We start from the raw sequence: 11207 nt of genomic DNA, 5'->3' as shown, positions 1-11207 counted from the left end.
AGGACCAATTAGAGATAAAAGTGGGAAGATGTGCCTGGAGGCTGTGGAAGTGAGCAAGGTCCTCAATGAATACTTCTCTTCGGTATTCACCAACGAGAGGGAACTTGATGATGGTGAGGACAATATGAGTGAGGTTGATGTTCTGGAGCATGTTGTTATTAAGGGAGAGGAGGTGTTGGAGTTGTTAAAATACATTAGGACGGATAAGTCCCCCGGGGCCTGACGGAATATTCCCCAGGCTGCTCCACAAGGTGAGGGAAGAGATTGCTGAACCTCTGGCTAGGATCTTTATGTCCTCGTTGTCCACGGGAATGGTACCGGAGGATTGGAGGGAGGTGAATGTTGTCCCCTTGTTCAAAAAAGGTAGTAGGGATAGTTCAGGTAATTGTAGACCAGTGAGCCTTACGTCTGTGGTGGGAAAACTGTTGGAAAAGATTCTTAGAGATAGGATCTATGGGCATTTAGAGAATCATGGTCTGATCAGGGACAGTCAGCATGGCCTTGTGAAGGACAGATCATGTCTAACAAGCCTGATAGAGTTCTTTGAGGAGGTGACCAGGCATATAGATGAGGGTAGTGCAGTGGATGTGATCTACATGGATTTTAGTAAGGCATTTGACAAGGTTCCACATGGTAGGCTTATTCAGAAAGTCAGAAGGCATGGGATCCAGGGAAGTTTGGACAGGTGGATTCAGAATTGGCTTGCCTGCAGAAGGCAGAGGGCTGTGGTGGAGGGAATACATTCAGATTGGAGGGTTGTGACTAGTGGTGTCCCACAAGGAACTGTTCTGGGACCTCTACTTTTCGTGATTTTTATTAACGAACTGGATGTGGGGGTAGAAGGGTGGGTTGGCAAGTTTGCAGACAATGCAAAGGTTGGTGGTGTTGTAGATAGTGTAGAAGATTGTTGAAGATTGCACAGAAACATTGATAGGATGCAGAGGTGGGCTGAGAAGTGGCAGATGGAGTTCAACCCAGAGAAGTGTGAGGTGGTACACTTTGGAAGGACAAACTCCAAGGCGGAATACAAAGTAAATGGCAGGATACTTGGTAGTGTGGAGGAGCAGAGGGATCTGGGGGTACATGTCCACAGATCCCTGAAAATTGCCTCACGGGTAGATAGGGTAGTTAAGAAAGCTTATGGGGTGTTAGCTTTCATAAGTCGAGGGATAGAGTTTAAGAGATGCGATGTAATGATGCAGCTCTATAAAACTCTAGTTAGGCCACACTTGGAGTACTGTGTCCAGTTCTGGTCACCTCACTATAGGAAGGATGTGGAAGCATTGGAAAGAATACAGAGGAGATTTACCAGGATGCTGCCTGGTTTAGAGAGTATGGATTATGATCAGAGATTAAGGGAGCTAGGGCTTTACTCTTTGGAGAGGAGGATGAGAGGAGACATGATAAAGGTATACAAGATATTAAAAGGAATAGACAGAGTGGACAGCCAGCGCCTCTTCCCCAGGGCACCACTGCTCAGTACAAGAGGACATGGCTTTAAGGTAAGGGGTGGGAATTTCAAGGGGGATACTAGAGGAAGGTTTTTCACTCGGAGAGTGGTTGGTGCATGGAATGCACTGCCTGAGTCAGTGGTGGAGGCAGATACACTAGTGAAATTCAAGAGACTATTAGACAGGTATGGAGGAATTTAATGTGGGGGGTTATATGGGAAGCAGGGTTTAAGGGTCGATATGACATTGTGGGCCGAAGGGCCTGTAATGTGCTGTACTCTTCTATGTTCCAGAGTGATGTAGGGTCACTCTGAATATCAGAAAAGTTTAATGCTTGGACATAAAAAATATTGAAAAGCATTTTTTCATAGGTGCCACATTTATTTCATTTACTGGATAAGCACCACATTGGCTACAAAGTGATCTCATTGTTTCCAGGGGTGAGTAGGTTGCACACTAGGTAGGGTCACTGCTATTTTCTTATCAAGCTAAGTATTTTTCATTTATTAGATGTGGATTTGTATAACTCGTATGTAGGTCTAAAATACCCCCATAGAATTAGTGATATTTAAGTTAATGGAAACACTTCTGCCTTGTATTTCTCACTGCAAAGTTGCTCTGGGATGATAAAGCCACTTGGCTCTGTGCAAGTGAGTGCATCATATTCTTGGTATCAAAAGGAAAAATATTTTTTGGGGAACTGCAGTCTGAGAAGTCAAAAGGATTGCCAATGTGTTTGAGTGTTTGTTTGAGCTGGCCTTGCAGCTGTAGCTGAGAGCCAGGATTAGAATTCTACCAGCAAACTGATGTCTCCTGGGGTCTAATTCAGGCAGTTTTGATTCCAGTGCATTCTGGGAGTGCTTCAGCTCTCTTGCCTCTTGTGAATGTGAAGGATGGAGGGGGCCAAGGGCATTATCATTTATTCATGAAATAGAACTTCATGACGTTGGTGCAGGAGAATTCTCCCCAACTGCCTTTGAACAGCAGCTCTACATTATAAGCATGGAAACTAGGGTCAACTGAGAGATAGCAATTAGTGTGCAGGTGTATCTGCAACAGAATTGAGCATTCAATGGCATAGATAATAGATCATTTTGACAAAAATTACTAATGGCACGGCTTAGGAATGTTGTTTTATTGTAAAAATAAGTCAGAAATAAAACTTAATCAATGATGCAGTTTTTCATTCATTTCCACTCGCTTTATTCCATGCACGTTAGAGATACAGAATTGAAGGCTGTCATGTGGAGTGTGTGAGGTAGAGTTACATTGAATGGAGCCTATTGGAATGTGCAGCTTGTGTTCCCTGAACAGCAGCTGAGACAGAATACCACATTTCCAAGTTCTTTTCCCCTTTTTGCTCCTCAATTTTTTTTGAAGATGGGCCAAAGTTCCATCATCACCAACAATCTTTGTCACTTCAGCTGTACATGCCACCAGGCAGTTCAGCTTTAGAGGCTTCAGAGTTAACTCTAATCCTATCCTCGCCCAGAAACAATATTTGAACTCATTCCAATGGGTAGTCAGATCAGCCTAATCAGCCCAGTGCAAAGAATTTACTTACAGAGCTGTGAATACTCCTAGAATGGTGAGCACTGTACAGATCCTAGAATTTTATTTCTGCATCTCTGTCATTGTGAGACACAGCCTCAAACATTAGATTTGGGTTGGTGCAATTGAAAATTGTTACTAACACTGACCAATGATATCTAGAGCAATTATGAACAATACATTGTGACTTATGGGTTTTGGTTCATCCATGATCAAACACAGCAATGCTGCCATTTAATCCCTTCTTTAAATGCGGAAAATAAAGATTCTGAAACATTTGTTGGTCATCACAAATGTTCACATTTTCTCACATTTTCCCCTTTTACTCAGGGAAGTTGCCTCTATGAGTAAGAAAAAAAGTGATGCAAAGGGTTTATTTCAGAAATTGTAGAACACGGCAAATTGTGAAAGATGGAGAATATAAATCGTGGTGTTTCTGAATTCTTTATTGATTCTTCTCATAGTAAACAATTCAAAATATACCATTTGCCATCATTTCAACAAGATTTACAATTCTATATCAGTAGCCTTGGCATCCCCTGACATACTTAACAGCCAGTGTAGGCAGGATTGCAAAGCTGAAAGCCACCAGAAAATTTGGACACGTCAAACTTCCAGAAAGAAAGTAAGCACAAGAGATACTGAAGATGTTGGAAATCCAGAGCAACACACAGAAAATGCTGGAGGAACTCAGCAAAACAGGCAGCATCTATGGAAATGAATAAGGGGGAAAAAAAACAGTAAAACAAGTGGGTGGAGGGGAAGAAGGACAAGCTAGAAGGTGATAGGTGAGACCAGATGGATGTGGGGAGGGCGGTGAAGTAAGAAGGTAGGTGATAAGTGGGAAAGATAAGGGGCTGGAGAAGAAGGGATCTGATAGTAGAGGAGAGTGGATCATAGAAAGGGAAGGAGGAGGGGCACTAGGGGAAGGTGCTGGCAAATGAAGAGAAGAGTTAAGAGGTCAGAGTGGAGAATAGAAGAAGAGGGAAGAAGAAGGGAAAAAATTACCGGAAAGTGAAAATGATGTTCATGCCATATAGTTGGAGGCTATCTTGGCAGAATGAGATGTTGTTCCTCCACCCTGAGTGGCCTCATCATGGCAGAAAAGGAAGCATTGACTGACATGTTGGAATGCCAATGGTAATGGGGATTAGAATGATTGGTCACTGGGATCTTCTGCATTTTGCCTATGCAGTTGAGGTGCTGTACAAAGTGGTCCCCCAATTTACGTTGGGTCTCACCAGTGTAGACGAGACCATATCAGAAACACTGGCTATACTAGACAACTCTGACGGAGCTGCAGGTGAAGTGTTGCTCACCTGAAAGGACTATATGGAGGTGAAGGAGGTGGTAAGGGTTCTAGAAAGACCAATGTGATAATAATCATGTATTCTTCTTTAGTTGTGTTGATTGAGTGATAGTTTTTCACTTGGACACTAGGTACAGCACTCATTGTCTCCCATGGAATCTTTTACTCCAAAGTGAAGAAGATGTGTTCTATGTTTAATCTAATCTCTGAGGGATCTGGAGTCATTCACTGGGAAGACGGATTGAAAGCCAGTCAGTGGAGAGTGGGGTCAGGGTCCAGGTTGACAGTTATGTAGAGTCCAGGTTTTTGCTAAGTATAATGATAAAGACACAGTTATCACAGCATTTGATCAACATCTTCACAAAGCATAGCTTTGGAGTACAGTGCATGCTTCAATCTCATTGACATTCCTTGCTTCACCATATTGTCAATATTTCCAGCAGCAGTATAATGTGGAATGAATCCTTTTGGCAAATCTGAAGAAAGATGGCACAACTGCCCAGAAGTACTTCCATGTGGTAACTGGATGTTTTAGTACTGCATGCAATGTCAAGAACAGTTTAGCCACTAACTGCTGTTAGGCACTAAGTGTGTCTGTATTCAGATTCATGTTATTACTGTTATATATGCTTCTTTCCTATATAACCACGCCAAATCACAATACTTCCCCATTCTGATGTTTGATGTGAACAACAGCTGAACCTCTTGACCATATCTGCATGCTTTTATACTTTGAGTTGCTGCCACATGATTGGCTGATTAGATATTTACATTAACAAGCGGCTATACTTACAATAATAAAGTGACCACTGAGTATATTTTATTCTCCCTCTCTTTTTACTCCCTTTCTCACCACTCTTTCTTGCCTCCCCTTTCCCTCTTCTCTTCCCCACTCTTTCTTTCCCCAACTCTGTTTCTTCCCTTCTCTTTCACACCCCTCCCTCTTGCCCCTCTCTCCATGTCTCCATCTCTCACTCTCACTCATTCCCCCCTTCCTCCTCATCTCCCTCCACCTCCCTCTCCTGTCCCACTCTCTCTCTCCTCCCCATTCTCAGCCCATCTGTTGCCCCTCCGTCCCTTTCACTCCCTCTCCCTCCTGCCCTCTGTCTCTCCTCCCACCTCTATCTCACCCACCCTTTCTCTCCTCTCTTTCCCCATCTCTCACCCCTCTGTCCCCTCCTTTCATTCCCCCTTTCTCCCTCCCCCTCTCTCCCTTCCCAAACTCTACACCCTTTCTCTCTTTCCCTCTCTCTCTGGCTCTGTCTCTCACTCCCCCTCCCTCTCTCTCAGCATGTCACTCTCAATCCATCTCTACCCCTCTCTCCACCAGCCCTTCTCTCTCCTTCCCACTCTTTCTCTCCTCTCCCCTCCATGTCACTCTCAATCCTTGTCTCTTTCTCCGTCCCCCCATTCTCTCCACCTTTCTCCCCATCTCATTCCCCTGTCCCCTCACACTCTTCTCCCCTCTCTCATGTCCCACTTTCTCTCCTCCACCCCACTCTCACTCCTCCACCATTTCTCTCTCCTGCCTCCCTCACCCCCACTCTCTCATGCTCCACCCTTTCACTCCCCCTTTCTCTCTTTCAGTTCCCCCATCACCTTCTCCCAACTCTCTCCTCCCCCTCTCTCATCCTGCCCTCTCTCTCTCTCTTCTCCCTTTCTGTCCCCCTCCTTCCCTCTCCTCCCCCACCCTCCCTCTCCTCCCCCACCCTCCCTCTCCAACAGATTTGTCAGGCCAGATTTTCCTTTGAGGAAACTATGCTGACTTCCACTTAGTTTATTATGTGCCTCCAAGTACCCCGAAACCACATCCTTATCAATTGACTCCAATATCTTCCCAACTACTGAGGTCAGATTAACTGGCCTATGGTTTCCTTTCTTCTGTCCCTCTCCCTTTTTGAAGAGCAGAGTGACATTTGCAATTTTCATTTGCAAACTTCATGTGACATTTGCAAACTTCCAGAACCATTCCAGAATCCATTGATACTTGAAAGATCATTACTAGTGCCTCCACAATCTCTTCAGCCACCTCTTCCAGAAACCTGGCGTGTACACCATCTGGTCCATATCTACCTTCAGACCTTTCAGTTTCAAGAACCTTCTTCATTGGACTGGCAACTTCACTCACTTCTGCCCCCGACACTCTCACCATATGCCTTGTCAGATTGTGGATGCAATAAGTTAGTGTTGGATTTGCTGTTTGTATATTCCTCCTTCCTGATTCTATCTATTTATATTTCCTGATACGTTTTGCCCTTTATCTCTGAAACATAGCTTAAGTTCTCTTGGAAAACTATTCAATTTACAGTATACAGCTGCATGCAGATTGTACTTCAGATGGTAAATAAAAATAATATAGTCAAAATCATTTAAATCTGCTCTGGAGTTCATGCAGACCAAATTTGTTCATTTAATCTGTATTTACTTTGGATGTGACATGTGGACAAAGATTTCTGATGATGATGAGGGACTGAGTGCTAATCAAACTTCAAATGAACATAATCATCTATTGCTTTATGAGTTTCTTTATTTTAGAACAAGCTTGTACATTATAACAATTAATGAATAAGTGCAAGTTATTCAATTAAGCACAAGAAAATGCTGCTTTAAGAAAGGTAATTAAAGTTTTCAAATGGGGTAACTTCACTGGGGATTGGTATTTTCTCAGCAGCATATCAGATTGTGCCAATAGAGTAAATTTTCTTCTCAGGTAAAAGTTTATGCTGCTCAAATTCAGAAATGAAACATAATTCGCATTCAATGATACAGAATTTAAACTAGGATTACGCATAGCATGCCAACTGAGGCATATAGTTGACACTGGCAACCATTGCAAAGAAGTTTTGGCACTGTTTTGATTTCTACACTGTCTTTCTTTGGTTTAGGTTGCTCAAATCAAATTTTTGGAGATAGTATCTTCTGTATAACCGCAGCTTCTGTAAAGTTTGTGAGTAAACCATTTAAAAACTATTCCTGAGCCTTTGTTAATTTAATGAGGAATGACGTATCCTTGGTTTCCCTTGCTTTAGAACAATACAACTCCCTATGATATAACTCGGTCTGAGGCTTGTTCTGACACTAAATGTGTGGTTTAATTAGGTAGTACTTCCTCAAGTGACCCTGAAGAATAAACTCTGAGATGAAAAGACTCTAGATACATACTGTCTGGTACAGCTCCTATGGCTAGAGATCAATTCTGATCTCTGATGCAGTCACTTTGGGTTTGCACTTTCTCCTAGTGACCATGTAAGATTTCTCTGGATATTTGTTTTGTCTCACATCTCAGAATCATGTGGGTTGGTAGATTCATTTGGCTGCTGTGTAAAATTGCTCCCAGTGTATGAGTTACAGAATCTGGGAGGGGTTTGCTGGGGAGTTGGGAGAATATAGAGTTAGTGTAAATGTGTGCTTGATGATCAACATGGATGTGAGCGTCATGGTAGTGCAGTGGTTAGCACAATGCTTTTACAGCTCAGGGAATCAGAGTTTGAAGTTCAATCCCAGCATCCTCTGTAAGTAGTCTGTACGTCCTCTCTGTGGAACATGAAAGTTTTCTCCAGGTGCTCTGGCTTCCTCCCTTGGTCTAAAGATACACGGGTTAGTATTGGTCATTGTAAATTGTCCTGTGATTAGGCTAGGTTGCTGAGTCAGAAGGGCCTGTTCTGCAATGTATCCCCAAATAAACAAGTGATTATTGTGCTGAAGAACTTGTTTCTATGCTGCGTAATTATATGTAACTGCAAAGCAAAATGACTTCTGGTACAGTTGTTGAATAAATGCAAGTGCAAACAATCAAATTCTGATAAACAGTATCTACCTGAAATGCTAACACATCTTTCATCATTACATCAGGTAACTCACCAACTATAGACATGTGGCATTTTCCGTTGTTAATGTCTATATTGTAGCGATGTACTACATACAGAGCTAGAGATGACACACAGTCGGTAAGTCATTTCGAGAGTAGTTTATTCAAACTTTGCGGCGCTGACATTTAATCCCTAGTGCCCGCCCTCTCCGGGCAGAAATGATGTCAGAGGTGCATTACCAAAGTCTCTCCCCGCGCACTGGCTACTTGTGAGCCGGTCGCCACATAACCCCCCCCCCCCCCACCACAGAATGGTGATACACCCCCCAATGTCCTCAGTCTGGATCAGTCTCTGTTTGGGAGTCTGCCTCTGCACCGCAGTGCCTGAACCTCGACCGGCTGCGCCAAGTCCACATGGGCTGATTTGAGTCAGTCCACCATGAAAACCTCCTCTTCCTCCCCCCCCAATGTCCAGAACATACGTGGACCCGTTGTTGTTGATCACCTTGAACAACCCCTCGTACGGCCGCTGTAGCAGTGCCCAGTGTCTGCCCCTTCGTACAAACACAAACTTACAGTTCTGCAGGTCTTTGGGTACATGGGTCGGGGTCCGTCCGTGCTGTCAAGTCGGTACGGGGGCCATGTTGCTGAGCCTTTCGCGTAGTCTATCCAGGACTGCTGCGGGTTCATCCTCTTGCCCCCTTGGGGCTGGTATGAACTCTCCCGGGACGGCCAGGGGTGAGCCGTACACCAACTCAGCCGACGAGGCGTGCAGATCCTCTTTGGGCGCTGTGCGAATTCCAAGCAGGACGCAGGGAAGCTCGTCCACCCAGTTAGGTCCTCTCAGGCGGGCCATGAGAGCCGACTTCAAGTGACGGTGGAAACGTTCGACTGTGGGTGGTAGGCAGTGGTGTGGTGTAGCTGCGATCCCAATGGGCTGGCCACAGCTGACCACAGGCTGGAGATGAACTGGGCACCTCTGTCGGAGGTAATGTGGGCCGGTACCCCAAAACGTGCTACCCAGGTTGCAATCAGTGCTCGGGCGCAGGAATCGGCAGATGTGTCGGTGAGCGGGACCGCCTCTGGCCGCCTCGTGAACCGGTCTACCATAGCTAGGAGGTACCGCGCTCCTCGGGACACTGGTAGGGGGCCCACAATACCCACATGAATGTGGTCAAACCTCCAGTGAGTGAGTTTGAACTGCTGCGGTGGGGCTTTAGTGTGCCGCTGCACCTTGGCCGTTTGGCACTGCATGCACGTTCTGGCCCATTCACTGACCTGCTTGCAAAGTCCGTGCCACGTGAACTTGCTGGAGACCAGCAGACGGTTGTTCGGATAGATGGGTGCGCCAAACCGTGTATGGAGTCGAAAACTCGCCACCTCCAGGCTGCCGGAACGATGGGGCAAGGTTGGCCGGTAGTCACGACGCACAGGAGGGTCCTCTCACCTGGGCCTACGAGAAAGTCCTGCAGCTGCAAACCCAAGACTGTGGTCCTGTAGCTGGGCATCTCGTTGTCTGCCTGCTGCGCCTCCGCCAGTGCTGCATCATCCACCCCCAGAGACAGGGCCTGGACAGCTGGTCTGGAGAGTGCGTCCGCTACGACGTTGTCCTTTCCCAAGACATGCTGGATGTCCGTCGTGTACTCGGATATGTAGGACAGATGTTGTTGCTGGCGAGCTGACCAGGGATCGGACACCTTTGTGAACGCGAAGGTCAATGGTTTGTGGTCCGGGAACACTGTGAACGGCCTGCCTTCTAAGAAGTACCTGAAATGCTGGATTGCCAGACACAGTGCCAACAGCTCCACGTTGAAAGCACTGTACTTGAGTTTGGGTGGTCGTAGGTGCTTGCTGAAGAACGCCAAGGGATGACAGCGCCCCTTGATGAGCTGCTCCAGCACACCACCGACTGCTGTGTCAGATGCGTCCACCGTGAGTGCGGTCGGAACGTCCGTTCTGGGGTGCACCAGCATCGTGGTATCTGCCAAGGCTTCCTTGGCTTTAACGAAAGCGGCCGCGGCCTCCTCATCCCAAGTAATGTCCTTGCCTTTACCCAACATCAGGGTGTACAAAGGGCGCATGATACGGGCTGCTGAGGGGAGGAAACGGTGGTAGAAGTTCACCATACCAACGAACTCCTGCAGGCCTTTGACCGTGTTGGGCCAGGCAAAGTGGCGTATCGCGTCCACCTTGGCGGGCAGAGGTGTTGCCCCATCTTTGGTAATCCTGTGGCCCAGGAAGTCGATGGTATCGAAACCGAACTGGCATTTATTTGGCCGGGTTGATCGTGAGGCCAAAAATCACTCAGGCGGTAGTAGAGCCGGCGGAGGTGGGACAGATGCTCCCAGCGACTACTGCTGGCTGTAAGGATGTTGTCCAAATAGATGAACGCAAAGTCCAGGTCGCGTCCCACCGCATCCATTAGCCGCTGGAACGTCTGTGCGGCATTCTTCAGGCCAAACGGCATTCAGAGGAACTCGAACAGGCCGAACGGGGTGATGAGTGCTGTTTTGGGGATGTCTTCAGAGTGCACCGGGATTTGATGGTATCCCGGACGAGGTCTATTTTGGAAAATATTCTTGCCCCGTGCAGGTTTGCTGCAAAGTCCTGTGTGTGCGGCACGGGGTAGCGGTCCGGTGTTGTAGCCTCATTCAGTCTGCGGTGGTCGCCACACGGTCTCCAACCCCCGGCTGCTTTGGGCACCATGTGCAGGGGGGTGGCCCATGGGCTGTCAGACCTCTGTACGATGCCCAATTCCTCCATCCTCTTGAACTCCTCCTTCGCCAGGCGGAGCTTTTCCGGGGGGAGCCTTTGTGCGCAGGCGTGAAGGGGTGGTCCCTGGGTCAGGATGTGGTGCTGTACCCCATGTCTGGGCATGGCTGCCATGAACTGTGGTGCCAGAATCAATGGAAAGTCTACCAGGATTCTGGCGAATTAATTGTCCGACAGCATGACAGAGTCCAGGTGTGGGGCCAGCAACTTGGCTTCACCCAGGGAGAACGCCTGGAAAATCTTGGCATGTACCAGTCTTTTCCCTTGCCGTAGGTCCGTATCGTGCTGCCGTTTGCAGCCTTCAGGGTGGGTCCTG

Source organism: Hypanus sabinus, chromosome X1 (genome assembly GCF_030144855.1).
Source record: "Hypanus sabinus isolate sHypSab1 chromosome X1, sHypSab1.hap1, whole genome shotgun sequence".
Lineage (NCBI taxonomy): Eukaryota > Metazoa > Chordata > Chondrichthyes > Myliobatiformes > Dasyatidae > Hypanus > Hypanus sabinus.
Note: the sequence above shows the minus strand (reverse complement) of the source record.